Source organism: Scyliorhinus canicula, chromosome 9 (assembly GCF_902713615.1).
Source record: "Scyliorhinus canicula chromosome 9, sScyCan1.1, whole genome shotgun sequence".
NCBI classification, from domain to species: domain Eukaryota; kingdom Metazoa; phylum Chordata; class Chondrichthyes; order Carcharhiniformes; family Scyliorhinidae; genus Scyliorhinus; species Scyliorhinus canicula.
This window is the reverse complement of record NC_052154.1, coordinates 81,146,598-81,161,142: the sequence shown is the minus strand read 5'-3', so window position 1 is coordinate 81,161,142 and position 14,545 is coordinate 81,146,598.

Here is a 14,545-nt window from a genome sequence, read left to right as displayed (position 1 = left end):
CAGTGTGTGGTAAATCTAAGGAATCTTCTATCCCAGAGGGTTGTGGCGGCTCAGTGACTGCGTATATTTAAGACAGACATCGATGGATTTATAGTTGGTAAAGACATCTAGGGATATGGGGTTAATGTGGAGAAATGACGTTGAGGCAGACGATCAGCAAAGTGCAATTTAATGGCAGAATAGCCATGAAGGGCTGACTGGCCACCATATTTCCTATGTTCCTACCTTTCTATGTCTCTACGGGCCGGACGGTATTTAATTCAAATGTCGTGTGGTAGATATTACAAGATTACAGTATGGCAACATTGTGAGTATTTGATGTGGGTCTATCGGACATTAGAGTTTTATGCCGGTGCGTTGCTTCTGGTTGCCGGATATTTGATTCTGACTTTTATCCCTTCTGTGCTCACCCCTGGTTTCCCGAAAGTGTTGCTTTTATGTTAGCGGAGAACTGCACTGCTGGTATGGGACGTCAATGTGATCATCTAAACACCCTTGGTTACGGTAGGCTTTCGATTGTGAGGGACAACATGGCCGAAATCTATTCTTTTTCCTCATTGGAATAACTCATGTGTGCTTTCGACCAAAATATCAGGATGAGTATGTAAATTCTGTAATTTGTTTCTGGCATGAGTCGATCTTTTTCACTTCCGTATCATTTTTCGAGATGATAAAGATTGCAGCATTACAAGTCGTATCAGCGGTGGGGGAGAGATATATTTGACCTCACAATAATTTTGAGAACTCACAGTTGACTTTTTGTCCATTTTGTTCAATTCTATTTGACTTGAGTTCAGTGATGCTATCATATAGGGAAGAAAGACGCAGTTTGGATTTTAGAAACTTGTGGGATTGCACCCATTGCTGCTTGATTTCCCTTAATTGCAGTTTACTTAATATCCAGATAATTAATAGTGTTTATGTAGTGATTGTTTAAGCATACATCTTACTTTCTGCATGGTCAGCATTCTAGTTTTATCTGACGTTCAGTTCAGTACTGCCGCATAAGACTATAATACACAACCCAGTGCCATGTTTTAAATCAATCCAATTCTGAAACGTGATCTATGGGAACAGGCCGTAATTGTTCCCCTGTGCGAGCAATTTCGGCATGACCTGTAATTTGATTATTTCCTATATATTCCCTTGTCTGTCTGAATGGCTCCGTGCAAGCGCCAAAATGGGCAAGAGAGATTCTATGTGCGAACGCGTTCCACGTTTCACAGATGTTATCTCATGACAAAACAACAGGTCTGTGTTTTTACAGACTATTGTAGCGGACCCTTGAAATCATCGTGTCCAATATTGGGTTCGAAATCCTGAGAGATTCATAAGGGTAGCAGGGTGGCACAGTGGTTAGGGTAGTTGCTTCACAGCTCCCACGTTCGATTCCCGACTTCGGTCACAGTTTACGTGGGATACGTCCGGGTGCTCCGGTTTTCTCCCACAGTTCAAAGATGTGCACGTTCGGTGGACTGGCCATGCTAAAGTGCCCTTAGTGTCCACAAAGGTTAGGTCGATTTCCAAGAGCCGGTTAAGATGGGCCGAACTCTGCACTGAAGATTCTATGATGGCAAACTTCCCGTCACGAATTCCAGAGGCCATGTGGGATGACTGACATTGACAGCACTTTCGGGCAGCACGGTAGCACTGTGGCTTCACAGCCCAGGTTATTGCCCGCTGGGCCTCTGTCTGTGCGGAGTCTGCACGTTCTCCCCGTGTCTGCGGACCCACAGTCCAAAGACGTGCAGGTTCCCTGATACCCTGGCGATGTGAGGTGCTACCGTGCTGCCCGAAAGTGGTGTCAACGTCAGTCATCCCACATCGCCTCTGGAATTCAGTTTTTTTGTCCAAGTTTGACAATTGGCTGAACCCAAACTGGGCATAATTGAGCAGGATATTACTGAGTCGCTTGATAGCACAGTCGCTGATAGATTCCATTCTACTGCTGTTTATTGAATGGAGCAAAATGTGTCACAATTGGCAGAATCGTATTGTAAATTCGCCAACCATCGTAGGGAAAAATCCTGAAATTTTGTCATCATAGAATCATCATAGAATCTACAGTGCAGAAGGAGGCCATGCTAAATTGCCCTTAGTGACCAAAAAGGTTTGGATGGGTTATTAGGTTACGGGGATAGGGTGGAAGTGAGGGCTTAAGTGGGTCCGTGCAGACTCGATGGGCCGAATGTCCTCCTTCTGCACTGTATGTTCTAGGTTCTATGTTCACTTACCCGAGTGTGGCATCATGGTAAAAGCGAAGACAGTGGGAATGGGAGGCATAGCTCTCAACTGCGCGGAATGACATCTGTCACGAAGAAAATTGGGAGCGATTGCTGGAGATCTATCTTCAGATCCCAGGGATTACTGAAGGAGATCCACGGGACAATGTTCAACACACAACCATTTCCGGTAGTTTCATTAATTGCCCTATTTTCATCAGATACTTTTTCATTCATTTACGGGATATGGGCCTCTCTGTCAAGTTACAATCCCTAATTGCTCTTCAGAAGGTGAGGATGAGCTGCCTTCTTGAAACGCGGAGTCCATGTTGGTGTAAATGCACCCATGTGTTTGAAATAGGATGTTAGCTGATGGTTGCAGAGAATTTTCGTCTATATAAAGCTTACCAGACGATGAAACAGTCCGTTTCCATTTGCCGAATAACCTGGACAACATTCACGCTTCAGTTGATGAGTCGCACGTAACATTTAAACTACAGGAGTGTCTAACTTGGACCATCTCCAACAAGCGGGAACCTAACAATTTGCCCTTAACATTTAATGGCATTATCATCCCTGAATCACCCATCGTCAAAATGCTGTGAGGCAACATTGATCAGAGATCTAACGGCAGCAGCCAAATAAATATTGAAATTGAAAATGGAGGCCAGAAGCTAGGAATTCTGAGACACGTTTCTCACATCCTGACATCAAAAAGTCTGTCCGCTATCTAAAAATCACATATTATGCATTAAGACCCATTTCCCTGGACGAGTTCAGGTCCAATTGCCGTCGAACCTCTCATCTTCACTCATATGAAAGCAGTTCGTTTGCCTTGTGCCTCATTCATCACCTGAAATATGAATAAAAGCACATGGTAAATACTGTGCCCAGGCTAGTCTCTTAACTTGAAAGCAAAACTGATATTGGAAGCAGTACTCAGAGTGTTTACTCGACCCATTACTGGAATGAAGCGGTTATCCTGTGAAGAAAGGTTGAAGAGGTCGGACCTAAACCCTTGGAGATCAGAAACACTTATAGAAACACTTAAGATTCTTGGGGGGTGCTTGACGTGGTAGATACGGGAAGGATGTTTCAAGTTGCGGGGGTCATGAGAAGTATGGGACACCGTTTAAGAGTAAGAGGTCTCTATTTTAAGACGGACAAGATGACATTTTTATTTCTTTCAGACTGTCATCCGTTCATGGAATTCTCTTCTCCAAGGGATAATGGAAGCAGGGTCACTGAATTTACTCAAGATAGAGTCAAGGATTTTGCGGAACAGACAGCAACGTACAGTTGAGGCCACAACCAGACAATACAATTTTATTGAATGTTGGCGCAGATTGGCAGGGCAAAATGTCTTATTGCTGCCTCGAAGTCGTATGTTTTTATGGAGCTATGTTTCAGTTAGTGAACCCCAGCGGGAGCATTATTACTGCAAACCTTAAAAGGAGCCACAAGTACGCCACAAATACACAATGGACCAGCATTTTAAAAATGTGTTAATTCCTGGGATGTGGGCTTCGCTAGCTAGGCAAAAAATTACTGTCCATCCCTAATTTCCCTTGAAGAAAGTGTTCGAGGGCGGCACGGTAGCACAGTGGTTAGCATTGCTGCCTACGGAGCTGAGGACCCGGGTTCGAATCCCGGCCCTGGGTCACTGTCTGTGAGGAGTTTGCACATTCTCCCCGTGTCTGCGTGGGTTTCACCCCCACAACCCAAAGATGTGCAGGTTAGCTGGATTGGCCACGTTAAATTGCCCCTTAATTGGAAAAAATAAATTGGATATTCTAAATTTATAAAAACAAAAACAAAAAAAACAAAAAAAAGTGTTCGTGAGCCACTTCCTTGTAGCCTTTGTGTTGTAGGGACAGCCACGTTAGTAGTATGAAGGGAGCTCCAGCATTTGACCCAGCGGCTGCAAGGAGACGTGCGATATGTTTCCAAGTCAAGGTGGTGTGTGGTTTGGAGGGAAAATTAAATGATGTCCTGTTTCCATGAATCTTCTACCCAGCAGGTGTCAATGGTTTCGAAGGTGTTGTCAATTGAGACTTGGTGAGTGGTTGCAATGCATTTTGTAGATGGTACACACTGCTGCCGGTGGTGGAGAGAGTAAGTTTTGACTGTGGTGGATGTGGTGCCAATCAAGTGGGCCCTTTATCTTAGACAATGTGGGGCTTTATGAGTGCTGTTGAAGCTGCATTCATCAGGCAAGTGATGCGAATAGTGTTGCTGCCCTCTGCTGGCTTCAACTGACGAAACAGACATGTAAGTCATCACAGTCAGCTTAATTTTAATATAACTTGAATCACAATTATTAGTATTTATTATTGTATTGAACACATTTAAACTCACTGAACTCGCTGTCATTTAAACAGTAACGTAAGTTTCAAGACACACAATTTGAACTAAAATTCTTACCCGATTGCGAGAACCTGGCCAGGCTGGCTCTGGAGTGTGTGCGCGGTGAGTTTCCAAATTTTGAGTCTTGTCTTGCGAATGTTGATCCCAGTCTTATCGTTGCTGAAATCTCCAAACTTTTTATTTCTATGATTTCAGTTCTTGGTTGATAGTTCATTCATATAAACAATCCTGTAGCACATGCGCCTAATTCATCTTTGAAAGAAGCATGTTTTTGCTGTTTCAAAACAAAGTATTTTCAGTGAAAAGTCCAGTTGCAAGTTATCCTGTCTGTTCCCACGGTATTCATTCTACTAAGTTGTAGTTTGTGCACACAAATCTCTTGTTTTCTTTTAACTTCATGTCCACTGTTAGCCTTTTTTCCCCTCATGCTTCACGACACAATGTGAGCCATTGGCCTCATTCCTCCATTTGATCCACTAAATTGAGCGAAGTGGGTTACAAACACCATTAGCCGGATCTTCCTATCAGGTAGATATTCAAATCCAAGCTGCGTTACAATTGATCATAACTACGTAAAGCAATTGCAGCAATGTATGTATATATAATTATTCATTGGCATATCATTTTTCCATTATTCGTTCCCGTTTTCCCAAGCACAACTCCATGTCTAATTTCTTTTCCATCTTAACTTTCCAGTACTTTGACATAATTATAATAAGTTTCAAACAATATAATAATAAGCATGGTTATTATTATAAATGGGATAAAATTAATTTCCGTGGGTAAAGCTGTATATTTGTTCCCCAGTTCCAAATATCATCCTACCAATTAGTTTCCTTCATTTCAGTATGTCGGTTTTGATTACACTTACTTATTGTACTACCCGCTGGTGTGTTATATAAGCATATTTAAGGCGTTTATTAACATTTCTGGCAACAGTTCTATATTTGTCACATATTTTCCCCAATAGTCCTTAAATTCCGAATTAATTTCCTCCATTACATCAATTCACTCTTGTTTTCGTTTATGAGTATCAACTAACTCAATTGTACAATTCTAGCTGAAACCTGAGGTTTTATGCAAAACCTGAGGTTCTCAACGGACATATGCTGGTCCCATACCGTTAGCTTCTCACTGAGGTGGTAACACAATATTTTTCTTTACCTACAAGTACGATGTTTGTGATATCTGTTTTTTGGGTTCTAACCTCTGGGGTAGAAGTGACATTCTCATTTGACTTAAATCCACACTTGGCTTGATCAGAGGGGTTTATTGGATATGGACAGATTATAATTTTTCTGGCTTGTTTGTATTTGTCCAGCATAGTTCCTGCTCATGTTTTATTCTGTTCTACCACACATAGGGGCGTACATTTGTGTCCAATTCGCAAATCGTGCTGTATGGTCCTGTATGGAAATCAAAGATCCACACCCCGGACTCGTCAGGTGGGATGATGGGAATCCCTCGTACCATCCCTATTGCTTTTCCACTGATCACTTTACAATCTTAATTGAACCAAACTTTAGTCAGCTGTCTAAGTTGTCACCTGTAATTTTCGGGTGAATGTCCTTATTGGTCAAGTTTTGTAACTGCTCATTGCTAATCCATGATGGCACCAATCCTTTATTACATTCTTCCACATTTTTCCTCTGTCAAACAATTTCCATAAAGAAGTCTTACAACACCAGATCAAAGTTTAACAGGTTTGTTTCAAAGACTAGCATTTGGAGCACTTTCCCTTCCTCAGGTGAATGAAGAGGTATGTTCCAGAAACATATATATAGACAAAGTCAAAGATGCAAGACAATGCTTTGAATGCGAGCATTTGCAGGTAATTAAGTCTTAAATTAACTGCAAATGCTCACATTCAAAGCATTGTCTTGCATCTTTGACTTTGTCTGTATATATGTTTCTGGAACATACCTCTTCATTCACCTGAGGAAGGAGCAGTGCTCAGAAAGCTAGTGTTTGAAATTGAAACAAACCTGCTGGACTTTAACCTGGTATTGTAAGACTCCTTACTGTGCTCACCCCAGTCCAACACCGACATCTCCACATCATAATTTACATAAATACTGCAAAGAGTTCAATTCTGATTCTGGCCTGAATCATTAACCTTTTCTTGGTTAACCATTTTTGCATACTCGTCCAGTATTTTCACAAAATCTAATCCTGGTTGATTTGTTTCTTCATTTCCCTCAGTTTCTTGTTTAACGTCTTGTTTAATTTCCCGAATATACATTTCATTGTCTTGCACAATCACTCAGGGCAAACCATCACCTTGATGGCTCCAGGAGCGGGTGTCCTCCCCCATTCACCCACGGTGGCAGATGTGCCAGGATCAGGTAGATATATCGCACTGTTCCCCTGCTCTGGAATCTTCAACGACATGCCTGGTCTGGCAGGTTCTCGAATGTCAAGCTCTTCCGGTACATATGAGGCCTCATGTGGTGCCTCCTTGGCACCTCTTCCTCTGCCTGTTGGGATGCTATCTGTCCATCTTGGTGTCTGCCTCCTGTTCCTCTGGGGCAGGCTCCAATCCTGTACGCTCCCCTGTTGCATGCTCTGCTGCTGCAGCTTTCTCCTCCTCGACCAATGCCAGCTTGTACAGACATAGAGCATCCCCAGGGCTGAGGCAATTAACAGGAAGGCCACCTTAGCGCACTCGGCTAAATCGCTGGCTTTTAAAGCAGAGCCAGCAGCAGGGTTCAATTCCCTTACCAGCCTCCCCGAACAGGTGCCGGAATGTGGCGACTAGGGTCTTTTCACAGTACCTTCACTGATGCCTACTTGTGATAATAAGCGATTTTCATTTGATTTCATTGTGGTTGAATTCCAATATCCGATTTTTGCAGGGGGTGAAATGCCAACATGTTAACATAGTGCGTATTCCCGTGCCCAACCAAGTCCAATGGACTACATCCTATCCCCAGTTGGCTCTGCCGACTGTGCTCCGTCATGTCTCCCACACCATCCCCGAACCCCTCGCCCCATCAGTGCCCGGCACTTTGGGAACTGTGGCCCTGGTGCCGATCCCTGCTGCCAGGGGTACCAGCCGCTGGTGCTGCCCATGCCAGCAGTATGCTTCACTGTCCCTGCCTGGCGACCCTTTAGGGGCTACATTGTTCATTGTCCTTGGTTGACCAACTAATGCCCTGCCAGCAGGTGACGGTTGGTTTGTGCATAGTATGGCAGAAGTTGGGTGTGGTGTGGAGGGGGAGGGTACCCATACGTCCGGTGTCACTCTGCAGAGCTAAGGCCAAGGTGGGCAGTCAGTGGGGTACTCTGAAAGAAGGCTGCCTTGCAGGCCCTGGTAATGATGGTCCGTTCATGGACACTGCCCCGGTTTCATCGGGGTCACCCTGGCTACACTGCCCATTCCGCCTTCACCCCCTGACCCTGGCAGGGCCCTCCCACATCATTCAGCCCGGCCACTGTCCGGCCCAATAGCCCACATTCGCACCCCTCTATGTCTTACCGTCTCTCTCTCTCCGTCATCAGCCACAACGCCGGTTTCACAATTGTTAAAAACACAAGTGAAGTGCGCCATCGGGAATTCTGCCCATCGAATGCATTGAATGACGGAGGCCTCGGAGAATACCGGGTCAGGCCCACTAATGTTATGTAAACAGCATTTACTGTACAGGCATTCTGGAATGCATTAAGGCCGCTGTCGATGCGACGGAGAATTGCGATTTGGCATGAAATCAGTGCCCGCTGCGATTTCGGCATCAGAACCAATTGTCAGCCAATCGTGTTTCCGATTTTGGCGTCGGCCTACGAAGAATGCCGCTCATCAAGTAATTCGGAATATGTATGGAATGTTATAATTTTATGCATAGGAAATTGATAACAAAGTTGGGAGGTTATGCTTCAGTTGCACAGTGCACAAGTAAGACCACATCTGGATGTGCACAATATTGGTCGGCTTATTGAAGGAATGATGTAAACGTGTTGGAAGCAGTCCAGAGAACGTTTACCAGACTAATACCTGGAATGGGTGGATTGCTTTGTGAGGGGAGGTTACTCAGGCTTCTATGGAGTTCAGAAGATGAAGAAGCGTATTAAGCGTCACATCAGAGATCCCGAGGTGTCTGGTCAGGGTGGATATGGAGAGGATGTCGCCCCTTGTAGGAGAATCTAAAATTAGAGGACACTGTATAAAAACAAGCGGTCACCCATTTATAACGCAAATTAAGCGAATTTGTTCAGAGTTGTGAATCTTACTGAAAAGATTTTGGAAGTGAAGTCTTTGAATATTTTTAAGGCAGACATGAAGAGATCCTTGCTAAGCAACGGGTCGATAGGTTACTAGGCGTAGCCGGAATGCAAATTTAAGGCAAATACTAAATCTGGCATAATCTTACTGAATGCCCTAGCAGGCTTGAAAGCCTGAATGAGCGACTCTTGCTCCTTCTTCATATATTCGTATGTTCTGAAGGCACCGTTGGGGATTGCAAATGGGACAGAATACTGCACAATGTTTGCGTTGCTGCACATGGTGTCATAATCCTGGCTGACTTTCACCCAGGACTCGGAGTTGATGTCAAAACGCCTTAGCAATGTTTTCATCATATCCTTGCAGCTCTGCCTTTGGCCACCATGAGATTACTTCCCAGACTCGAGCTCTCTCTTAAAGACTCCATTTGGTAGGCGGGTATCAGGAATTCTGCCCATATACACAATCCGGACTAGTTGTGAATCTCTCATTCAGTTGTGGGTGCTTAGCATGACACGGGCATGTACCTCAGTTTCTGGTGTTTGCCGACTGCTTTATGACATTTATAAACTTTCAAGGGTACCTCAAGTGAAAGGGATTAAGCTTCTTGGCATGATACATGTACACAGTCCAGTGAACGCCTTGCATAGAGAAAAGGGGACATGAAAATTGCTCTATAGAATTTCAGTTTGGGAGACAGACTTGCCGTCATTCACAGATTGTTGTTTGAAGACTGCCGACGGATACAATAGCGTTCGAAATTATTGCACGTGCCTCATCTCAGCTTGGCAGATCGAGAGGGAGAATGCTGCTGAGATAAGCAAACGTTGCACTGCAGACACTGCTCATGTTCGAACTCATGGACTCAAACATTGGACTCGAAGCGGAGCTTCGCTGGAGCAGGCTGGTAAATTACTGCAGTTTTCTTCCTGCTGATAATGAATTCTCACATGCTTTAAAGAACAAATCTATATGGCACTGTGAATCGGTGGCGAACCGTGCTGCCACACAGCGCCAGGGTCCCTCTTCGATTCCGACCTTGGGGGACTGTCCATGTGGTGTTTGTACATTCTCCACGGTTCTGCGTGGGTTTCCTCGGGTGTTCCGGTTTCCTCCTACAGTCCACAGATGTGGAGGTTAGGTGGACTGTGCATGTTAAATTGTCCCGAAGCGTCATAAGGTTAGACAGGGTTGCGGGGGATTGGACCTCGGTAGGGTGCATTTTTGGAGGGTCGGTGCTGACTCGATGGGCCGAATGGCTTCCTTCTGCAATGTAGGGATTCTATGATTCTATGTTGGTTGCTGAGCTCCAATCTTGCAGTTTGTACACAGTCATCAATAAACAGGAATTCGTGAACCATGTCCCGGAGTTGCCTCATATTGAAGCGCTTCCCGCCCGTATAGTATATGAATTCGGTGAAAGGAGCAACGTCATAGAAAGTATTAGAGAGGGCATTGCAGGGAAAACATGCCAAGAGGGTTGTTGCTAGCATGCAGCCTCCTTTAGCTCTTCAGTGACTCAGTAGATGTCAGAAGACACACTTTCGTTCAGGGCACGTTGTCGAACCTTTGTGCTGAATTCGTCAGGGTAGCCACATTTCTACATTACCTTCCAATTCCCTTATGGCTGAGTCGATGTTCTGGTCAGTCCAACATGCATCAGTTTGATGTTCATGCTGTTTTTGTCACATTTCTCCTGGAGCTATCCAACCTAGAACACCATATCAGCGGTTCCTGGACATTGTTCTGAAACCGCAGATTCTCTGACGGAACATCTTGGTGAAGATGTTGTACCGAGTACTTCAGGGGGATTTGGGTAAAGATGTACCTAGTTATAGAGAGGAAATGTATTCTTCTTTGATAGCACAAGATTGAAAAACTTATTTCCGTTTCCATAGGTGAAAAATGGGGACATTGTTTTATTCTTGTGGGATGGTCCCTTGCTCTCACACAGGCTGAAAGAGTAGAGTGACTTTCTTGATTAGCCCTTGACCCCAGCTTTTTGATGTCTGTCGATGCATCATCAGTGCCTGGAGCTTTCCCGATATCCAGGAGCTAGAGGTCCTTCATTGTTCCTAAAAGCATCGTAGTGTGGAGGTGGGGGGGGGGGGGGGGGGTGAGAGAAGGTCGGCAAGAAAATATTTCATGTAAGTCTGTGGAATACTGTTGGTCGATACTTCATTGATGGATAAAGACTGACTGAAAATGTATTTTACAAGCTGTGGCCATCTTTCTCGAACTTCAACTTTGCATGTGAGCACAGCACTGAGAATTGATGATGAGCCAGTAAACTAGGGCCAGCAGAGAGATTTCAGGGTATCATATCATAACTTTTAGTCATTGGCATTGGTATATTACTGAGGTTCGTCTGCTTTCTGATTCACTGAAGTTTCTTACATTTCTCTGAGCTTGCATTAGACTGTCCTGTGGACGTGTCAGTGGCAATCGTTCTTGGATAGTGACGACTCGTCATTGAAGTAATCCTTGTGGATATGCTGTCCCTGCAACAGTTGTATCTGGATGACCCTCGGGATTTTCGTCTCACCAATCTTCGTGTTATAAGAGGTCCGGTCAAGGGCCTCGGGAACAATGAAGTCCGCGTTATGCCTGAAGGCCACCTAATTATCTTTGATGAGGTGACTATTGTTGCTTTATAGAGGCGTCTCGTGAGTACCTCAGAGGAAGATTCCTTCATCATTTCCTGTTTGAACTATCAGATATTGAGACACTTGTTGATCTACATGGAGAGGGCAGTTGGCTTGCAGGACATAGTGTGCTCTGTAACTCTGAAATGAGATTACGGTTAGCCCAGCATCCATTGCCACAGATTCCCTTTGTTACATGCACATCCTGCTTGTCTATCTCCCTGTCGATGTCCTCGTCAATTAAATACCGAAGCATGGAACAGGGGCAAACTTGCGAAATAGGGGCAGAAGTAGGTTATTCGTCTCCTCTGGCCTTCTCCGCCATTCAACAAGGTCATAACTGTTCGGCTTGTGTTTTACAGGCGAGGGCCCAGTGGTGTTGTCAGTGGACTAGTAATTCAGAGACACAACGTACTGTTTTGTGCACAAGAATTCAAAGCCCACCACGGCAGATGGTGAAATTTGAATTCAGTGATAACAAATCTGGGATTAAGTGTCATGACCATGAAACCATTGGCGATTGTCATAAAAAAAAACATCTGGTCCACTATTGTCCTTTAGGGAATGATATCTACCATGTTTAACCAGTCTGCCGTGCAAGCAACTCCAGAACCACAGAAACGTGGATGCTTCGTAAACGCCTTCTGAACTGTTATAGCCAGCCATTCAGTTTCTAGTGAATTTGGCTAGGGCAATTAATGCTGGCCCTGCCAGCTGCGACCACATCCTAGGAAAGAATAACGACAAAAATCCCTCCACCCCCAATAACCATTATTAACATGCCTAACAATAATCCATCGTTTTCTGCCTTGAAGGTAACCAACGACCCCGTCTCCAACGCTCTCTGAGGCAGAGGGTTACTGTGACGCATAACTGTCTGAGATCTCTGTTCTAAAAGGGCACTGTTTTAATTTTATAGTAGTCCACTTTCTCAGTCACGTCCAACATCTTTCATCCTTCAAACAAGTAATCTCTCACTCGTCTAAGATCTAGTGGAAGCAAGACTAATCCGCCTACTTTTTCCTCTTTAAGACAAATGTATTCATCTAGTAAACCGTTTGAACCGCCTTCAACGCATTTAAAACCTTCTATATATATACAGATGCCAAAACTGCACGCAGAATTCGAGATGTGGCCTCGCCAATGCTCCGTGTAACTGTATCATGGCATCTGTAATTTTACGTTCAATTCATCTCATAACGAAGACAATCATTCCATTAGCCATCTTAATTATTTGCTGTACTTGAATACTCGGACTTCTGCAGTTGTTCTCCGCTTAAGTAACACCTCCTTTTTTACTCCCCTTGCCAAAGTGAAAAACATCGCAATTTGCATATTGTGCCCCATTTGCCAGATATTTGCCCCACCATTCAATCTAGCTACATCCATTTGCTAGCTCTTCATGTCTTCTTCACATCATACTTTCCCACCTATCGTCACTCCATCTTGAAAGTCAGCTACCATGCCTTCACTTCCATCATCAATACCATTGACGTAAATTGTAGAAAGTTGTGGTTCAGAACAGACCCCTACGAGACTCCAGTCACCACATTCTGCCAATCAGAAAAAGGCCAGTTAATCCATACGCGCTGTTTTCTGCCATCCATTAAATAATATATTCATGTTCATAGATATATGAACATGATGGGCTTTTATTTTCTACATGATGGGCTTTTATTTTCTGCAAAGGTCCGTTGATCAAAATGAAAATGAAAAAGTACAGTTCATCTAAAATCCCCTGCCCCTTCTCCACAGCACATTTTACTCCTTCAAAATTCCAATAAATTGGTTAACAAAGCTGATTTTCCTGAAACTAGGCTTGCTCTTCACAATTACATTGATTTTTTAAAAATGCTCATCAATAAATTCCTTAATGGTCTATTCTAACACCTTCTCTACGACAGGTGGCCCTACGATAGGTCAGCATGGTAGCAGTGGGTAGCACTATTGCTTCATAGCTCCAGGGTCCCAGGTTCGATTCCTGGCTTGGGTCACTGTATGTGTGGAGTCTGCACGTTCTCTGCGTGGGTTTCCTCTGGGGGCTCCGGTTTCCTCCCAGAAGTCCCGAAAGATGTGGTGTTTGGTAATTTGGACATTCTGAATTCTCCTGCTCTGTACCGAACAGGCGCGGAATGTGGAAATCGGGGCGTGTCACAGTAACTTCATTGCAGTGTTATTGAATGTCTACTTGTGACAATAACGATTATTTTTTTTAAAAGTTGACTGTCCTATAGTTTCCTGTTTTCTGCCACTCTCCCCTTTTGAATATTGAGACTATATTTGCTACATTCCAGCCTGATGCAACTTTTGTAGAATCTTGCGAATTTTGGAAAATTAACAGGAACACCTTTACTACCCCAGTAACCACTGTTTTAAGTCCCTGAGATGAAGTCCACATGGAACCGGAGACTTGTCCACCTGCTGCTCAGTCAGTTTGTTCAGTAATGCTTCCTTAGTGATTCTAATTTCACCAAATTCCTCTCCGCTTCCACCTGGTGATTTACTGCTATTTCTGGATTGTTTTGATGTGGAGATGCCGGCGTTGGACTGGGGTGAGCACAGTAAGAAGTCTTACAACACCAGGTTAAAGTCCAACAGGTTTGTTTCAAACACGAGCTGTTGGACTTTAACCTGGTGTTGTAAGACTTCTTACTGGATTGTTTTTGTGCGCTCTATAATGAAGGCAGAAGTAAAATATTTGTTTATTTCACCCGCTATTAACTGATTATCTACTATTAACTCCCCAATGTCACCCTCCAGAGGACCAACCCTGAATTGACTTAATTGTCCTTTTTAAATACCTGTAGAAGTTATTAATGTCGTTTTCCTTTACATTTCTAGGTAACATCCTCTTTTATTCTAATTAATTCCTCCTGATTAACCTTTTAGTAAATCTTTGCCATTCGTTATGTCCTGACCAATCAACTGACTTGCCATTTATCTTTGTGTGGTTATGTGACTTTTCCATGAGTGTGATGCTTTCCTTAACCTCTTTACGAATGCTATGCGAATTCAGATAAATGACTTTAGTTGTTTTGGTACCTTTGCAACAATTAGTCTTCACTGTTTATGTATTGGTATCAACAGAATCC